This window comes from Canis aureus, chromosome 35 (genome assembly GCF_053574225.1).
Source record: "Canis aureus isolate CA01 chromosome 35, VMU_Caureus_v.1.0, whole genome shotgun sequence".
Taxonomy (NCBI): domain Eukaryota; kingdom Metazoa; phylum Chordata; class Mammalia; order Carnivora; family Canidae; genus Canis; species Canis aureus.
The window spans coordinates 11,760,162-11,776,680 of record NC_135645.1 but is presented as its reverse complement, the minus strand read 5'-3'; the positions used below and the strand labels follow the sequence as shown (position 1 = coordinate 11,776,680).

The window sequence follows — 16,519 nt, the reverse complement described above, 5'->3', positions numbered from 1 at the left end:
ATTCATTTGTTTTTCCATTCAATATATATTTTTGAGCACCTATTATATTTCAGGTGCAGGAGATATAATAGTAAAGAAGACAGAAACATGATGTTAAAAGGGGGCCCCGAGTCCCCATAAAATAAGAGGTTTTGGGACCGTGTGGATCCAGGGAACTCTGAGCAACTCTATCTCTAAGCTGGGCAGGTAGGTGCTATCTCACCCCTTTTGCATCCTTCTATGCTTTGTTGCACAGATGTTAGAGTAACCCACATGTTTTCCTGAGGTAACTGGCTTCAGTGTTAAACAAATCAATATATTTAAAGCATTCATAAGCTCCCAAAATATGAAATAAGACAATTAAATGGTTGCTCTTATTACTGATACCATTATGCCCTTTAGGAAACCATGGGAGAGAAATTAGTCCAGCTGACAATTTTAAATAGCTTTTATTTGTTGGAAAGCATGCTCAGGCCTCAGTACCTCTCTCGTGTGTCTAATGATCTCTCCAAATCACTTCTCTCATTCCCATCTCAGGTAGCAGCCACCAGTTGCTTCTGGACAGGGGCAAGAGTTCAGCAAACCTGAGTTGGTCAAATGTCACAATGTAGCTCAGTCATGGGTGGGAAATTTAATGAATCCTACAGGAAAGAAAGATGAAGATGTGTGATGGGAGCACTGACAGCATAACCCAGGGACACCGCAAGCCTTCGCAAGCATGGCCAGGTACTGTCTCTCAGCATTCCCATGAGGAACAGAGCACGGGTTCAGAGGCCGGCAAGTGGTAAGGATGGAGAATGAAGCTGGTTCCTGTGCCACAATTTCAACATCGTCATCTTCCTCTCCTGTGTTGTACCTGCCACTGGACCCAAGGAGAGGGAGGCACCCAGATGAATGTTTCATGGGGATTACAACCTCAAGTTGAAGATGCTATGCAATTCTCACGAGGGATCAGAATCACTGGTCAATCTGAGTATTTAGTGAGTCTTCTTCTGTGTCCAGAACTGCAGGAGGTGCTGTGGAAGGAGGCAAGAATTTATGATGCCACGTCGACCCTTAAAAAATTCATAACCTCCATGTGGAGACCAGACAAACACAGAAAACATTGGCAGAACATTTCAGTTCTAAGCTCTCTGGCACTGACTAGAATGGCATTTCAAGGTCCATCCTGGTCTTCGTAGCCACCTGTAGGCCGACACTCTGGGACAGTAGAGGATACGGGTCTGTGGTCCAGCACACTGAGATCGCGCGTCTCCCTGCTGTTTAATGGACTGCAGGACCTGTATCTTAAGTCTCAAAGCCTCAGAGGCTTCGTGTATAAAATGAAGAAAATGCTTTCTCCTAGGGTTTGAGTGGCCCTTCAGAGAGTTAAAATATATCCACTACCTGGAAAATAGTAGATGTTCAAAAAAAATATGTGTCCACCCCCATGACCACATGGCTCTCCCACAAGAATCTCAGAGGCAAAGTATTTGAAATTAGACATGGGGTCTTCTGCACACCACCCCACACAGCTTGCTTGTCTATTTGATTTCAAGTTTCTTTCCAGTTTGTTTCTGGCAACACGCTTTTTCTGGTCATCAAGGCTTGAAACCATCACATCATCTTTGACTCAAACTTACCTCCACATCTGATCTGTTTCAAAATTCTACCTATTGTTTTACTTTACTTCCAGTACCTCTCTAAGGAGAAATCAGCGAGGGGATGGGAGAAATAGATAAAGAGGATAAGAGGTACAAAGTTCAAATCCAGAGGCTCATGAATGGTCATGAATGGGCTTTAGGAAATCCATGAACCGGGATCCCTGGGTGGCACAGTGGTTTGGTGCCTGCCTTTGGCCCAGGGCGCGATCCTGGAGACCCGGGATCGAATCCCACATCGGGCTCCCGGTGCATGGAGCCTGCGTCTCCCTCTGCCTGTGTCTCTGCCTCTCTCTCTCTCTGTGACTATCATAAATAAATAAAAAAAATTTTCTTTTAAAAAAAGGAAATCCATGAACCTATGGCGGGAAAGGACAATTTTCATAAACTCAGAAATGTATCTTGACTCAGGTCGTATTTATCATCTGTTTGCTTCTTTTTTTCTGCTACCATGTAGGTGCAGGGTTTTTTGTTTGTCTGTTTTTTAATCATTTTCTGCCCAAATACAACAGCTTCTTAAATCATCTTTTTCCAATTAGTTTCATTCTCTGTACCACTGTCACAACAATCTTAAAACCTAGTTCCAATCATGCCATTTCTCAATGTTCAACACTTTCAAATTTCTTTCAAATAAACTAAAGATTCTTAACTCTCTAACTTTGGAACTTTTATATACTGTCACTCCCTCCACATACTCGATGCTCCAGTAAAATCAATTGCTCACTATTCTTTAAATATGCTATCAAAAAAATTAATTGGGTCTTTTATGATGTAAAACATTAAGGGAAAAATACAAAACAAATCATCAGTGGACATAAAATGAAGATTTCATCACAAAGTCTCATTCCAAGATGTTCCTCCCACTTGCACACATCTTTGTACTCTAGACTCCTCCAAACATAATTTATAATAACCTGAGTTAGTGGATACTTGAGATAGGTTAGCCATAGACCAACCATTGTTTAAAAGAAAGGAAGAGAAAAAAAATAAATAAATAAAATAAAAAAAAATAAAATAAAATAAAAAAAAAATAAAAGAAAGGAAGAGGCAACTTTTGTTGAAAACCCCAGAAAATTTCTTTTTATAAAATCCAAGCTTACGAACCAGAGTTCCCCTACTTGCAGCAATTCACTGCATTCTTTGACAGACTTGATGGCCTATGTTTGGGTGTACACCCGTCCTTCTCCGAGAACGCCTTCACCTACTTTAACATGCAGAGTGGGCTACTCACCAGCAGCAGTATTTGCACAATGCTGCCCCTTCCTTCCTCATCTTGAGCAACTGGATAGTGAGTGATACTCAATACAACCTGAGTCAATCAAATTTCCTCCCAGACATGGGGGAATGCGAGTCAGTCATGACATGCAGATGAAACTCCCAGATGTAAATGGCAGGAACTGTTACAGGAATGCAGAAAGCTATTCTGTAGCCAGAAAGACGACTAAGTGGATGATCTGAATGAAGCAAGAACAGAAGAGAATGAAAATATCCTAAAGCTTTGTCAGTTCCTGGCTTCAGACTTTCCAGGGATCTGGCTCTCTTCCTTTCCTAGATTCTCTGAGAGACATTTCTCTACCTGCCCTCCCCACTTTATTATGGTTAAACTAACTTGAGTTGGTATCTCATACTGCCAGCCAAGACTCCTAACTAATACAATAACCTGCTTCCAGGGTTTTTTTTTTCCTCCTCAATCTTTCAGTTCACATCAGTTGAGCAGCTACTATATGCCAGATACTCTGTTAGCTTTCCTGCAGGGGCTTTTAAAGAAAGAGAAAGAGATAATTATAATTTAATAAAAGAAATCCTTCATCAGACATATGTGCAAAATAGATAGACATTGCAAATAAATCAAGACTGAAGGAAAGGAGCATAAATATTTTGAAAGTAAATGGTTTCTTAACTAAACCTTGAACCAAGATTTTTTTAAGCAAAGGAAGGAAGGATGCCAACGTGTGCAAAGGTGTGGAGGCAAGCAGTTTGACCTGTTCTGGGAACTGCAAGTCACTTCTTACATTTGGAATCTAGTGTATATATATTCGATTTCTCCAGGCAAGATGTGGCAAGATGTTAAGGCCTGGAACAGATGTAGACAGTATTATTTGCCATATATAGATTCTCTCTTTAGGTGGTAGAAAAATTATTGAAATTTTTAGGCAGCAGATTTAAGGTCTTATTTACAATCCCTCAGGCACCCCAATTTTGGATGGCATGTCCCAGTATCTTATCAGCTAGAATCAGTGTGAAATAGCTCTTGTTATTACCTGCCTTAGGATGCAGGTCCAGTTATGTCTATGCCTCTCTCTGGAGTAATTACTTTTGATACATGGATAGAATTCCTGTTCCCTGTCTTTTACCAATTGCTCAGTTTATGATTTCTCTCTTCAGTGTGTTCTCTCTCTATTCCTCATCATACACACCCATATCTTTTCATTCATTTTCATAATTCTGTATTTTAATATCTTTTGTGATTTATCTCTTAACATAAATCATTTTCTAATTTATTTTTACAGTGATTATCACAATTAAATTTTAATAGTAACCACATAGCAATTAATCTCATTACAATTAAAAATGATATAAAGCCAGGAGGGATATAAAACACTTTGGATGTCAAGTCAGGACCCAAAAGGATCTCCACAAAACTAGAGTGATTGTTGAATGCTAAAAAAATCCACATAATAGAGATAAAATGTAAGATCCACATGGGTCCTAAAAAGCCAAGTATTCAATAATAATATAGGAGATACCGCAAGAAGGAGAGCTTTTAGTTACCTGTAAGCTCTATGTAAGTCTGCAGCATACTATGATCTTTCTCCAACCAAAAATGCCTCAATGTCCATTAGTGGGCATATACCTGTCTTAAAAGAAGGAGCCAATGATCCCATGATTCTTTTTATTATTTTTTTTATTATTTATTTTTTCCATGGTTCTTGATCCGTGGCATGTTGAACTCATTTAGGCTCATCACACTTTAAGAAAGACATAGAAAAGTCTTTACACATTCAGAAAGCTATGACTGAGATATAAGGAGACTCAAAAGAATTGAGGATTTCTGATATTTAGTTCAGAGAAAAGAGGATTCAGCTATTTTAAAATATGCAGAGAACTGTCATACAGAAGAAGAAAGGGGGTCAGATTTGTTCTTTATAGTCCCAAAGGGAACACCTAAGATCACCAGGATTGGGTGAGAGATATATAGACAGACTTTGGTTTAGAATAAGGAAGTTTTTCCTTGGGGATAAATCTGTCTGATGGCAGAACAACCTGCCTCAGAGAGGGTAGTGATTTCTCTGTCCCTAGAAGTACTCAAGCTGAGGTAGCAGGACTATCTATGAGCTTGCTATAGAAGGGATTTGAGCTTTATCACTATTCTTGGCTTAGGTTCCTCAAGTTTCTTTAGAGATAGATACTATTTACACCGACAAGAATAACCACATACACCATCTTCACTCTGAGAAACCTTTCCTATCCTTTGAGACAGATATAATCCTTCAAATAAGCTTTTTCTCTATGTTATAGAATCACCCTTTGTGTAATATAAACTCGTATAAAATATAAATTCATATGGTGTTTACTGCCTTTCTCTTTTAATATTTTTCAAATTGTTTTGTGTAGTGGCTATGAATAAGTTTTATCACCTCTCATAGACTATACACTCCCTAAGGACAAAGAACTGTCTTATTCACTTGGGTATCCCCTAAAGTGCTTTTCACAAACCATATACTTAATAAATGCTTGCCGAGTGAATGAAAGAATGAATGTTGCTGATTACAGACAAATAAAGGCAAACGTCCAGAGGACTTTTATTAATATTAATTCTTCTTTAAATTTTTATGAAATAATTTCAAACTCAAAGTACAATTCAAAGAGCATCCATATTCCCCTCACCCAGATTTCTCATTGTTAACATTTCACAGTATTTGCTCCATCTCTCTACTTTCCTCCCTGCTGCTCTCTCCATCTCTCTGTATGTATGTCAAAAATGTGCATACATTTACATCATATACACATATTTTCATATATACATGGGCATTTACATATACACATACTTACATAGACATTTATGTATATATATACACATAATATGTTACACTTCCATTATCATTAGACTTTTGTTAACCATTTGAGAGCAAGATGAAAATAGTATTCCCCATCACCCCCAGAACATACCAACTTACCAAATCAGGGACATTCACCTACACAGACATTGTATCAGCCATTAAGTCAGGAAATCAGTAATAATATCACACTTCTGTTTAAAACACAGATCCTATTCAATTTTGCACACTGTCCCGGACAGTGATGACTCTTCTTTTCTTTTCTTCTGGTCCAGGATGGCATCCAAGGACTCCTTGCATTTAGTTGTCATGCCTCTTTAGTTTCTTCCAATCTGTGTACAATTCCTCACTCATTCTTTCCCTATCTTTTATGTTCTCAACAGACAGTGGAGGGTCTGTAGCTGAGCTGTTTAATATGGCAGCCACTAGCCACATGTGGTTATTTAAATTAAAATTATTTTATATTAAAGGAAATTAATAATATCATTTTTCTGTCACACTAGCACATATCAAGCATTGAATAACCACATGTGGTTCATGTTACCAAGTTGACAGCGTGACCATAGGATTTTCTATCATTATAGGGAGTTTGATGGGATCCCACTGGTCTTCAGAATGACCCTCAACCTGGGCTTCTCTGATGTTTCCTCATGACCAGCCTCAGGTCACTCTTTCTTTGCAAGAATACCACAGAAATTATGCTGTGCTCTTCGTGCTCTTCTCAGTGCATCACATAAGGGAAATTTCTCTTTATAACCTCTGTTTAATTTGGACTTTTTATTCCATACTATCATCAGAGACACTTACTGAGTTCTGCTCTGTATATGGCAATATGACACTACAACAAAGCACATACTACTTCAATCCTTGATATCAAGGAATTTGTCAGCTGGGAAGCTGGATATACTTCAGTTGCTAAGAGTCCAAGCTTCAGCCACAGAGTGATCTACATTGGAGTTCTAGCACTGCCATTTTATAGCAAAATCTTCCTGTTCAATCAACATGCCTGTGTTGATTGCATCTTCATGTGCATGCCATTGCAGGACGTAAGTTTATTGAAGAAACTAAGACCTTCTGGGTATCCTTTATAGCACCTAAGTTAGAAAGGTGTCCCAATGGCTCTAAATGATGGAATGGAAGAACTCATAAATGCTGAGATGATTCAAAGACTTTGTAAAGTTTAGGAATGCTGTCTTGTGTCAAGCATTCGAACGTTGTATGTTAACGGAAGGGACTATATTGAACAGTCCTCCATCCTGAATGCAGACCTACTTATAGCTGGCTAAGCCCACCCAGAAGTCACTCATATCTCAGCATGCAGTGTTCCTGGTAAAAAGGAACTAGAGGATTAAATATTTATGCCCTTCCAAAGTCCAGGAAAAAAGGAAGAGAAGGATATTATATAGTTACATAAATTGGATTTCTTCATGAGACATAAATCATATTAATCTATCATTAGTACCTACATGTTATGGGCTAAATCTCCATTTGCAGGTTGCTGTTAAAAACAGCCATCTTTTTTTTTTTTTAACAGCCATCTTTTTGTGACTGGAATTAGGTAGAGTCCAAATAGGGGTGCGCTTGATAAGCTTGAACTCCTCAGTCAGAATAGGTCTGTGAACTTGTCCAAGGTACTCACCTCTCTGCACTTCAGTTTCTCCATGTGTGAAATTGAAATAGCATTAGTTTCTACATCATGGGATTGTTTCAAGGATTAGGTGAGAAAATGAAGGTAAAGACATTTCTTAGCATGGATCCAGGTGCAGGGTAATGGTTTAATACATACTTACTGCTGTATTTTATGTTTTATTTCTTTTTTCCATCATCCCACCTACCTCACACTTACATAAAATCATGGAACTTTACAACTGAAGATGTTATCACAAGTCAGCTAGTGACCCACTCATTTTTCAGAAGAATAAACTGAAATTTGGTTTATTAGTACATGTGTTAGCTGAAGCTGCTCAGGGGCAGAGCCAAGGATAGAACCACTTTCTACTATGTCATACTGACTGTGAACAAGAACTGTATTCTTCTGTCTGCATATTTATTAAGTACTATTGAATGCCTTGCATAGGCTAAGCCCTGGGGATTAAAAACAAAAAATGATGATATAACTTCTTCTTAGGAAGTACTCACAAGGGGCTGGGGTGAGGAGGCAGGCAGGAAATCCATTGCTATGCAGTAAGATAGAGAGGCTAATATAGAGATATAAGGGGGCTGTGAGACACTTTGACTCCCTTAGAATGCCTGAGTTTTGACAAATCTTTTGAGAGAGATCTCAGGGATTCTTTTAAAAACTACCTTACCTTAATCATGTTTTTTTTTTAAGCAAAATACCCCTTGACACACAGGTAGCCAGTCCCCAGCAGGGACTCATTTCTTCTAATATCCTATCCCCTCTTAGAAGAGCTGTTTGGGTGAGTTTATCAATATGTATCCATGACCTCTTCACATTCAGCCTCAATATCATTTTTAATTTGAGAGAGGAAATAGATGAAACAATGACCCGAGAGCATAGATTTGTTTGGGTGAAATCCATTTGTGCTACTGATGTGTTGTATGACTTGGTAGGAATCGTTTGTTCACACTGCTGTTTTCTGCTTAGCTTCATCAAAATCTCCTGCTTCCCAGGGCTATTGTGGGAAATATTTGGCCCAAGTGATGCATAATGCTTTGTAATTATGAAACATTTTGCACTAAAAACATTCTTTTCTTCTGACTATTCTGATACAATTATGATATTTGCAAAACTATATCAGGAAAAAAATAATATTTAAAGATACCTTAGAGTCTCCTTTGTATTTGAATGAGCTTGATCATTTGGCAGGTAAATTAAAAATTTTCTTTATAGAGGATTTGGAATGTATATTCAATATGATTGCAGCTTAACTTTTGAGTCAAGAAAAGATAGAAGTCCTAAGGATTATGAACAATACCAACTTTAAGGATATATCATCCTGAATCCTATAATGAATTGTTGAATTCACCTTATTCATTTATTCATGCATCATCTAAAATGTGGTCCACTGAATTCTTATATGTCAGTTGCCAGGCCATGCACGAAAGATACAGGGTTGAATAAACACCTTGTCTAGCAGTTAGTTAATAAGTAAATGAATATATGAATCCATGAATATCTGATCTATCCTCACCCTATAGAGGTCTTCACACTTCACACTAAGCAAGATAGAAACATACATAGTGAATCACAATAGGATGTGATAAATGCTATAACAGAATAATGTCCAAAGTGCCAGGGAAGGAGACCTATTGGTTCTATCTGTTAGCTGTGTCAAGCCATGCTTCAACTGGCAATATTAAGCTCAGATATTAAAGAATTAGCCTACTTATTCCCAAAACCAATTATGAAAATACTAATTTATTTTAATATTTTTAAATTTTTAAAGACTTAAAGCATTATGGCTGCATGGTTCGAAATTCAAGAGCCATAAAGGGAATACAAGAAAATTCCTATCGCACACTTGTCACCCAGCTATCCATCCATCCATTCCCTTTCCTGAAAAATCTAATGTTATCAGTGTCTAAGGATACTTTATATAGAGATCAGCAAATATAAATGTATATATAGTGAATGTACAGATCCAAACACATGCACACATACATACACTCACAATTGTCCCCCTTTTATAGACAAATGTTATATACTATAATATGCAATTGTGCTTTGTTGCATTAAAAAAAAGTTTTTTTAATTTATTTATTTGACAGAGCATGCACACAAGTAAGGAGGAGAGGAAGAAGTGGGGGAAAAAAAAAGAAGTGGGGCTGATCCCAGAACCCAGAGATTGTGACTTGAGCCAAGGGCAATCACTTAACCAACTGAGCCACCCAGGAGCCCCATGTTCTTTACTGCACTTAACAATATTTTTTGGAAATCACTTTCCATCCCTTGTATGTTGTTTTCAATCTTTTGCTGTAATAAAAAAAAAAATCTTGCGACAAATATTGCTGTACACATTACTTTTCTAGCAATACTACCGAGAAATAGGATTGCAAGGTCAAGGGATAATTACATGAAATTTTGATAGATTTTGTCAAGTTGCATCACTTTGTATATGCATGAGAGTGTCTGTTCCCCCACATTTACTCTTAAGCTATTTATTCATCATTAACAGTTTGTTGTAAAAACCCTCCTGTTTTTTTCTGGTTTATTGTGTCCCCCCCTGCTTTTAAACACCTTAATTAGACATTGAATTCCTATCTATGACCTGAATCTGGTTTTGGCTAATGCTAAAATCACTCAAACTTTCTGATAAATTTCTTTATCCAAGAAAAAAGGCACCCCAAATGTATTTGCAACCTATACATATTTGCTTTTTAGAACTTTAGAAACAAGTGACCAGATTACATTTTAAAAATTGCTTTTGTGGGCACCTGGGTGGCTCAGTTGGTCTGCCTTTGGCTCAGGTCATGATCCTAGAGTCCTGGGATGGAGTTCTACATCGGGCTCCCTGCTCACCAGGAGTCTGCTTCTCCCTCTGCCCCTCTCCCTGCTCATGTGGTCTCTCTCTCTCTCTCAAAAATAAACAAATATTATCTTTTTTAAAAATAAAATAAAAATTGCTTTTGAAAAAATTTTGGAAATTTGTCATATTTATAAAATCTAATGTTTTTATCAAGGTACATGACATGCCTCTCCTTTACTCAAGGCTTTCTTTTCTTCTGTCAATAAAGTTTTTTTTTGCTTTGTCTTTCACATCTTGCACATTTATTTTCATTAAATCTGTATTTAGTGTTTTTATTACTATAATCATGTGAAGGTGGCTCATCATTGAGACTCTTGTCTTCCTACTCCAATCAGATTTGTTGCTCTGCTACTAAACTATTAGCCTGGGCCTTTCCTTCCCAATTACTCTGGAGATTGCCTTTGGCTCTGCACTGTTGCATCTCCTGTCTCCTGGGGTCCATGTGTTCCTCATTCTTGTTTTTAGCTCCCATTTTGGTCAAGTATGGTCTCTAGCAGCTTCATGAAGAAAGCTTCTATTCTCTCACACTTGATGTCTCGCTTGTCTGGGTAAAGAATTCTAGGCTAGACCTGTTTCACTAACATTTGAAGTACTTTGAAGGTAGGTCTCCATTATCTTCCTGATTCTTGTGGATGACTGTCTAGAAGTGTGCAGCTATTCTTTCCTATATAACCTATTGTTCTCTCTGCAAATTTTGAGAAACTTGATTTTACTCCTAATGTTTGGAATTTCCATGACAGGAGTGTCTTTCTTTCAATCACTATGCTGGAGATTCAGTGGGCTTGAGATTCATGTCTTTTGGTTCTATAAAACATTCTTATATTATTTATTTGAGAAATTGTTCCTCATCATCCCCACCCCCCAGCCCTTTTTTTCCCTATGGGACCCCCACTGATTAGATTTTGTATCTCCTGGTGTGATAGAATGAATGTGGATCCATTCACCAAAAGCTAACCTAGAATGTATTACATTATTTGAAAACGTCTTTCAGAAAAAAAAATGAAAGGAAGAACATCTTTCATGAGAGGCACACAGAAACAATGTGTTCAATAGTAACAGCATAGAGTTTGTTAACATAAAAGGTAGTTAAAATTAGAACTGTTGATACTATATTTTAAATGCATGTGTGTCATATGCATAGTAGTTAAAATTGTCTATGAAGGCAGACCAGCCTGTGTTAGAATTTGGCTGTACCACTTACTACCTACTTAAATTCTCTGAACCTGTTTGCACACCCACAAAATGGGGATGACAATGACACTTGTGATATTTAATGAGAAAATGTACTTAAAGAACTTAAAGAACTAGGTACCTGCCTAGCATATAGCAGGTACCTAGTAAACATTTTAAGTTGCTACCAATGGGATGGGTTGTTAAGGGAAAGTTGACAATGTTCAGAATACTTTGCCTACTAGAATTTGATCTCATAGAGAGCCACCATATTTTTCTATAAACATCTTGATGTTACTTTTTAAGACATGAACATTGCATGAAATGGACCGTTTGTCTCACTTTAAAATAGCATGTCTTACATTCTTAAATCCCAGAGAGCCTTTTTTGTTGTCGTGCTGATGAATAGCTCAAGAACATCTTTATCAAATGGCGTGATTTAGTTCTCTAGTTAGATACAGGGCAACCTACGAAGGAAGATAGGCAACCAAAAGGAAGCAAGAAAGTTGGACCCTAACAGAAAGAGGTGATGAGATCAGAAGAGGAAAAATAGGTAGAGAGGGGACCAAGACCAAAGGCAGGGAGTGAGAAGGAGAGACCTGAAAGAACCACTAAGTTGAGATGCTGTTTTAGTGGAATAGTTTTGTCAGGGTGATAAGTGGTCTTCCCTGGAATATTCCCAGAACACTCCCATGGGTCAATCTTATTAGAAACAAAAATAAGAAGGTTGTTGGAGATGGAGGCACAAATCCATCAGAAGACGTTTGACTGCCAAGGCCAAGCCATGTGCAGCTAAACTAAGAGGGAGATACATTAGCTGTTGCTGGCTGCTCTCTCCATGATGTATGGAGCAAGGGCTTTCCTGGGAAAGCATCTTGTTGACAGAAACAAATGTTAGTTTTTATGCCTATGGTTCATTTACTGCCTTGATTTGGTCATCTAGTTACCTGATTGCCCTGGTTTAAGGTGTTCTCTCTGAAACCAAGATTATAAAATAGGAGATATACAAACCATGGAATTACTTCTGCTCCTGATTTAGAATGTTGTGATGTTGACACTAGCTCACTTGATCATCTCTGAGGCTCCTGCTATGGATTGAACGTGTGTGTCCCTCCAAAATTCATACATTGAGATCCTGACCCCTAATATTAGGAGGTGGGACCTTTGGGAGGTAATTAGGTCATGAGGGTGAAGCCCTCGTGAATAGGATTAGTGCCCTTATAAGAAGAGATACCAAAGAGATCTTTCCTTTCTCTTCTCCATGTCAAAATATATGGAGAGGAGGGCCATCTGTAAAGCAAGAAAAGGGACTTCACCATGAGCCTGACTAAGCTGGCACCCTGATCTCATGCTTCCAGCATCCAAGGACTATGAGAAATAAATGTCTGTTAATTAAACCACCCAGTCTATGGTATTCTGTTATAGCAGCCAGAATTGACCCAGACAGCCCCTAAAGTACTTAGATTCTGCAAGAGTTGATGGTGGAAATTGTGATTTGGGCTTGGATACAACCGTTTCCTAGTCATGGTTCTGCTGGTTATTCTGGGGAAAATCTCCTAACTTTTCAAAGACTTTACTTCCTTTACCTATAAGATCATTTTATTCATCTATCAAGGTGCTTCTTAAGCCCTTGAAGTCAAGGACCCTTTAGGAACCCTGTAAAAGCCACAGATCATCTCTTCAGAATCATGTCTATTGCAGTATTAGAGATTAACAGGAAGTGACCACACATATGCAGATGTCAGTAAAGCTACATTGGATTTCTAACTTATCTACACCAAAATGCAAAATATTTGGGAAATGAGGAGCCACACAGAGCAGGAGCAGCCACAGTTTACATAGTTTTTCTTGGGCCCAGGTGCCTAAAAAAGACTGAAGACACTACTTGTACAAATTAGAGTCTTCCCTGATTCAAGAAGGAGGGGCTTGCTGGGCCGCTTCCCTTTATTTTCAGGGCTTGCCTCACTATTGATGAACTTACAGCCTGTGAACTCCTAGTCAGTAAATGTTTACAAAGGATTGGTTCCTTATTCTTGAGTCCCATGGCATCAACTCAGCCACCTCCTCATATAAGGAGAAATCCCAGTCAGTGCCCTGATTTCTTCCTTCAGGTATTCAGCATTCCAGAAAGCACACACACACGCACACACACACACACACACACACACAATTTGGCATATAATTTCAGAGGGTTCATAGATTCTTCCACCATCATCCCAAATTTATCCCATGGACTCCAGTTTGAGTCTCTAATTTGCATAACCTTCATGATGTTTCTGACCTCTAAAATGTTACTGTTCTAAGCAAGAGATTTTACTTATCATCAATATTCCTTCAGACTACAGTGGGAGGATTTGGGGGTGGAAAGAGCGACTTTCATCTTGTAGCTTTTAGACCAGCAATATAACATTTTCTTTTTGATCTATTTCTTTTCCTATTTTAATGCTAAAGTTGACAGAGTTTGCAGCTATCATGAAAAGTTCAGAACTTTATCTCTCACTCTTGTTCACACTAGAGATTATTATGTCCCAGAATAATATTTCTAAAATCCAAAGCAGAAGACTTGGGGGAGTCATTCTGTGCTGACTTCAGCTGAGAGTGAAATTAATGTCTGTATTATGTGTTATATCTTAACTTGATCTAACCTAGTGCTCCATCTTGAGAGAGATGAGATATCCTACCCTTCACATTTCATCTGAAATTTCACCTCTGCAGACTCTCATTTAAACAGAAATTGGTTTCATGTTCATGGCCACCAACACTTTCAGTTCACTTAATACTGTTCAACTAAACATCCAGTGGAGCCCTTACTGATCTACTTAGCCATTCATTCCAAAAATAATCTATGGGAATGGATAACATTTACTGAGCATTTACTGTGTGCTGGGCACTATGCTAAGCACTTTGCAAATACCATGTCCTTTAATCCTATTTTGATTGCTTCTTTTCAGGGATTTTGGAAGTTATATTCGGTTTTTCCACAGTTTTGGAACAGCAGGTGATAACTGTTAGCTACAACTGGTCCCTGAAGCCGTAGGGCCACTCTTGCTGCTGTTGCAGCTACTCTTGTGGTTAGTAAGAAAGAGGAACTAAGGACAAGCTCAGTGACAGCTGAGTGGGAGGGGGCAGCATTGGGTTCTGAGTGCCCCCAGAGGTGACCTGTCTCACCTCCAACTGAAGATCCATGAAATCCTTCAGAGAAGAGAAAGATCAGGGAACTAAAACTTATGAGTGCCTACCAAGTATCATGCTTATCTGCTTTCCGACATTTTACTATCACTCTACTAAGTGAGATGGGTGTTACTACCTCTTTGTGGAGAGGTCTGAGGCTCAGATCACATAGCTAATGCCTGTGGAGCTGGGGTTTTAAGTAGGCCTGTTTGGAACACCTGGGTGGCTCAGCAGTTGAGTGTCAGCCTTGGCTCAGGGCTTGATCGGGGGACCCGGAATGGAGTCTTGCATGGGGATCCCCACAGGGAGCCTGCCTCTCCCTCTGCCTATGTCTCTGCCTCTCTTTCTTTCTGTGTCTCTCATGAATAAATAAATCAATCTTAAAAAAATAAGTAGGCCTGCTTGCCTTCAAAACTAAGCCTCTTTCCACTGTCTCACAATGAAAAAGAGAGGAAAGAGGAGAGAAAGGCACAACAGAGAGGGGATCATGCCTTTACAAAAGCAACATGGGTTCTAGAAGTTGAGATTGACAGGGAGAATCTGATCTGCTTCTCAGAATTCCTCACTTGGCTACCAGGTGGCAGGAGGTTGGATTAACTCTCCAACAGGAAACACTAGATGTTGAACAGCAAACAGAGATAAATAAATAATACATAGAGTCATCGACTAACTGAATGCTTCTGTATCAATGGATTGTTTTAAACTGTGAGCCACATTCTCTCACAATATATGCTCTACACCATTTTGAGCTGCTGATTATATATTTTTTTCAAGATGCCTTTGAGTCTTTTCTCGCTTACCTTAAGGGTTTTATCACATATATCCAAGGGATGATAAAGTCTAAGTAAGCTACTTTCTGAAAATTCTTTTGCCCTTTGCAAAGGAATATTGCCAGGGAGAGAAACTCTTACTATCATAATTTAGGGTCTTTGAATCAGAGCTATGAGAAATCATTTTAATTAAGGAAAATCCCTATGTCTTCCCCAACAGCTGGTTTCTTGCAAGTAAGAAAGCCTAAAAATGAATCAGAGAAAAAGGGTTTGCACAATTTCTAAAATAACTTGATATATTTAGAAGTGTGACTCTGTGTGTGTGTGTTGTTGTGCAAATGTAGAAAACCAGAGAATTTGTGTGAGAGAGTCGTAACTATGTTGTAATTTTCAGAATCTCTAAATATCACATGAAATAAACTGCATAGCTCTATAGATCTACATATAATGTCCTATTATTCCTAGCTGTGAGCTCCATATTGCCATAACAGTGTGAAAGTATGGATTTAATATTTTTAAATTCAGGAACTACAGCTGCTGTGTGTGCATAAATGGCAAGGAGATTATCTTAGGTATATGCTAGTGCGCAGCTAAATATCAGTGAGAAATGGCACATTAGGGAAGTGCAATTTGGAGACAGGTGTATGGACCCCTTGTCTCCTCTATAATCTGTGATGTTATTTGGTGGTTTGTCCACAGAACAACAGGTGGTGCCTAATGTTAAAAGCCCAAAAGCAGTTACTATGGAAACCAGATGCAAATTTAGATCAGTGAGTCCACTCTGCTGCATTTAGAAAAAAAAATGTGTTATAATAGAAATGAAAAAAAAATGAAATATGATTCACATCCATGTCTTCGGAGTCTTAAAATATCTGCCAAATACTGTCAAATGTTGAAGTAAGTTACAACTTCTCAGACTTAGCTTCCTACAAAATCTCTAAAAATGATGGAACTAGAGAACATTTCTAAGATTCTTGTATTTCTGCATTTTTCTAAATTCATTTCCTAACTATGTGGCTACAATCATATCAGGTCTATTGTTTAGAATGCATGAAATTCCATGAATGTACAGATAATGAAAAATAATAATTGAAATACTAAGTGCTTATTATAGACACTTTAAAAATATGGAAAAGTGAAAGAAAATATTCAAGCCCCTCGTAGTACCAAGACTCAGAGAAAACAGCTACAAATATCTTAGTGTTTTTCCTTCAAGTCTTCTTTTTATATAATTATTTAAT

At 38.1% G+C, this 16,519-nt stretch overlaps 2 long non-coding RNA genes across 4 annotated transcripts in view; one reads left to right on the top strand and one right to left on the bottom strand.

Moving 5' to 3' along the window:
* Positions 1-16,519, top strand: part of LOC144305184 (uncharacterized) — a 38,032-nt gene that overhangs the window by 8,390 nt on the left and 13,123 nt on the right. The window lies entirely within an intron of this gene.
* LOC144305183 (uncharacterized) overlaps positions 410-16,519 on the bottom strand; it is a 31,314-nt gene continuing 15,204 nt past the window's right edge. For both annotated transcript variants that reach the window (XR_013372229.1, XR_013372230.1), the window contains 2 exons: positions 2,851-3,073; positions 410-995 (listed from right to left, as the gene is read on the bottom strand). This is a non-coding gene — a long non-coding RNA (uncharacterized LOC144305183). The remainder of the gene's footprint in view (positions 996-2,850; positions 3,074-16,519) is intronic.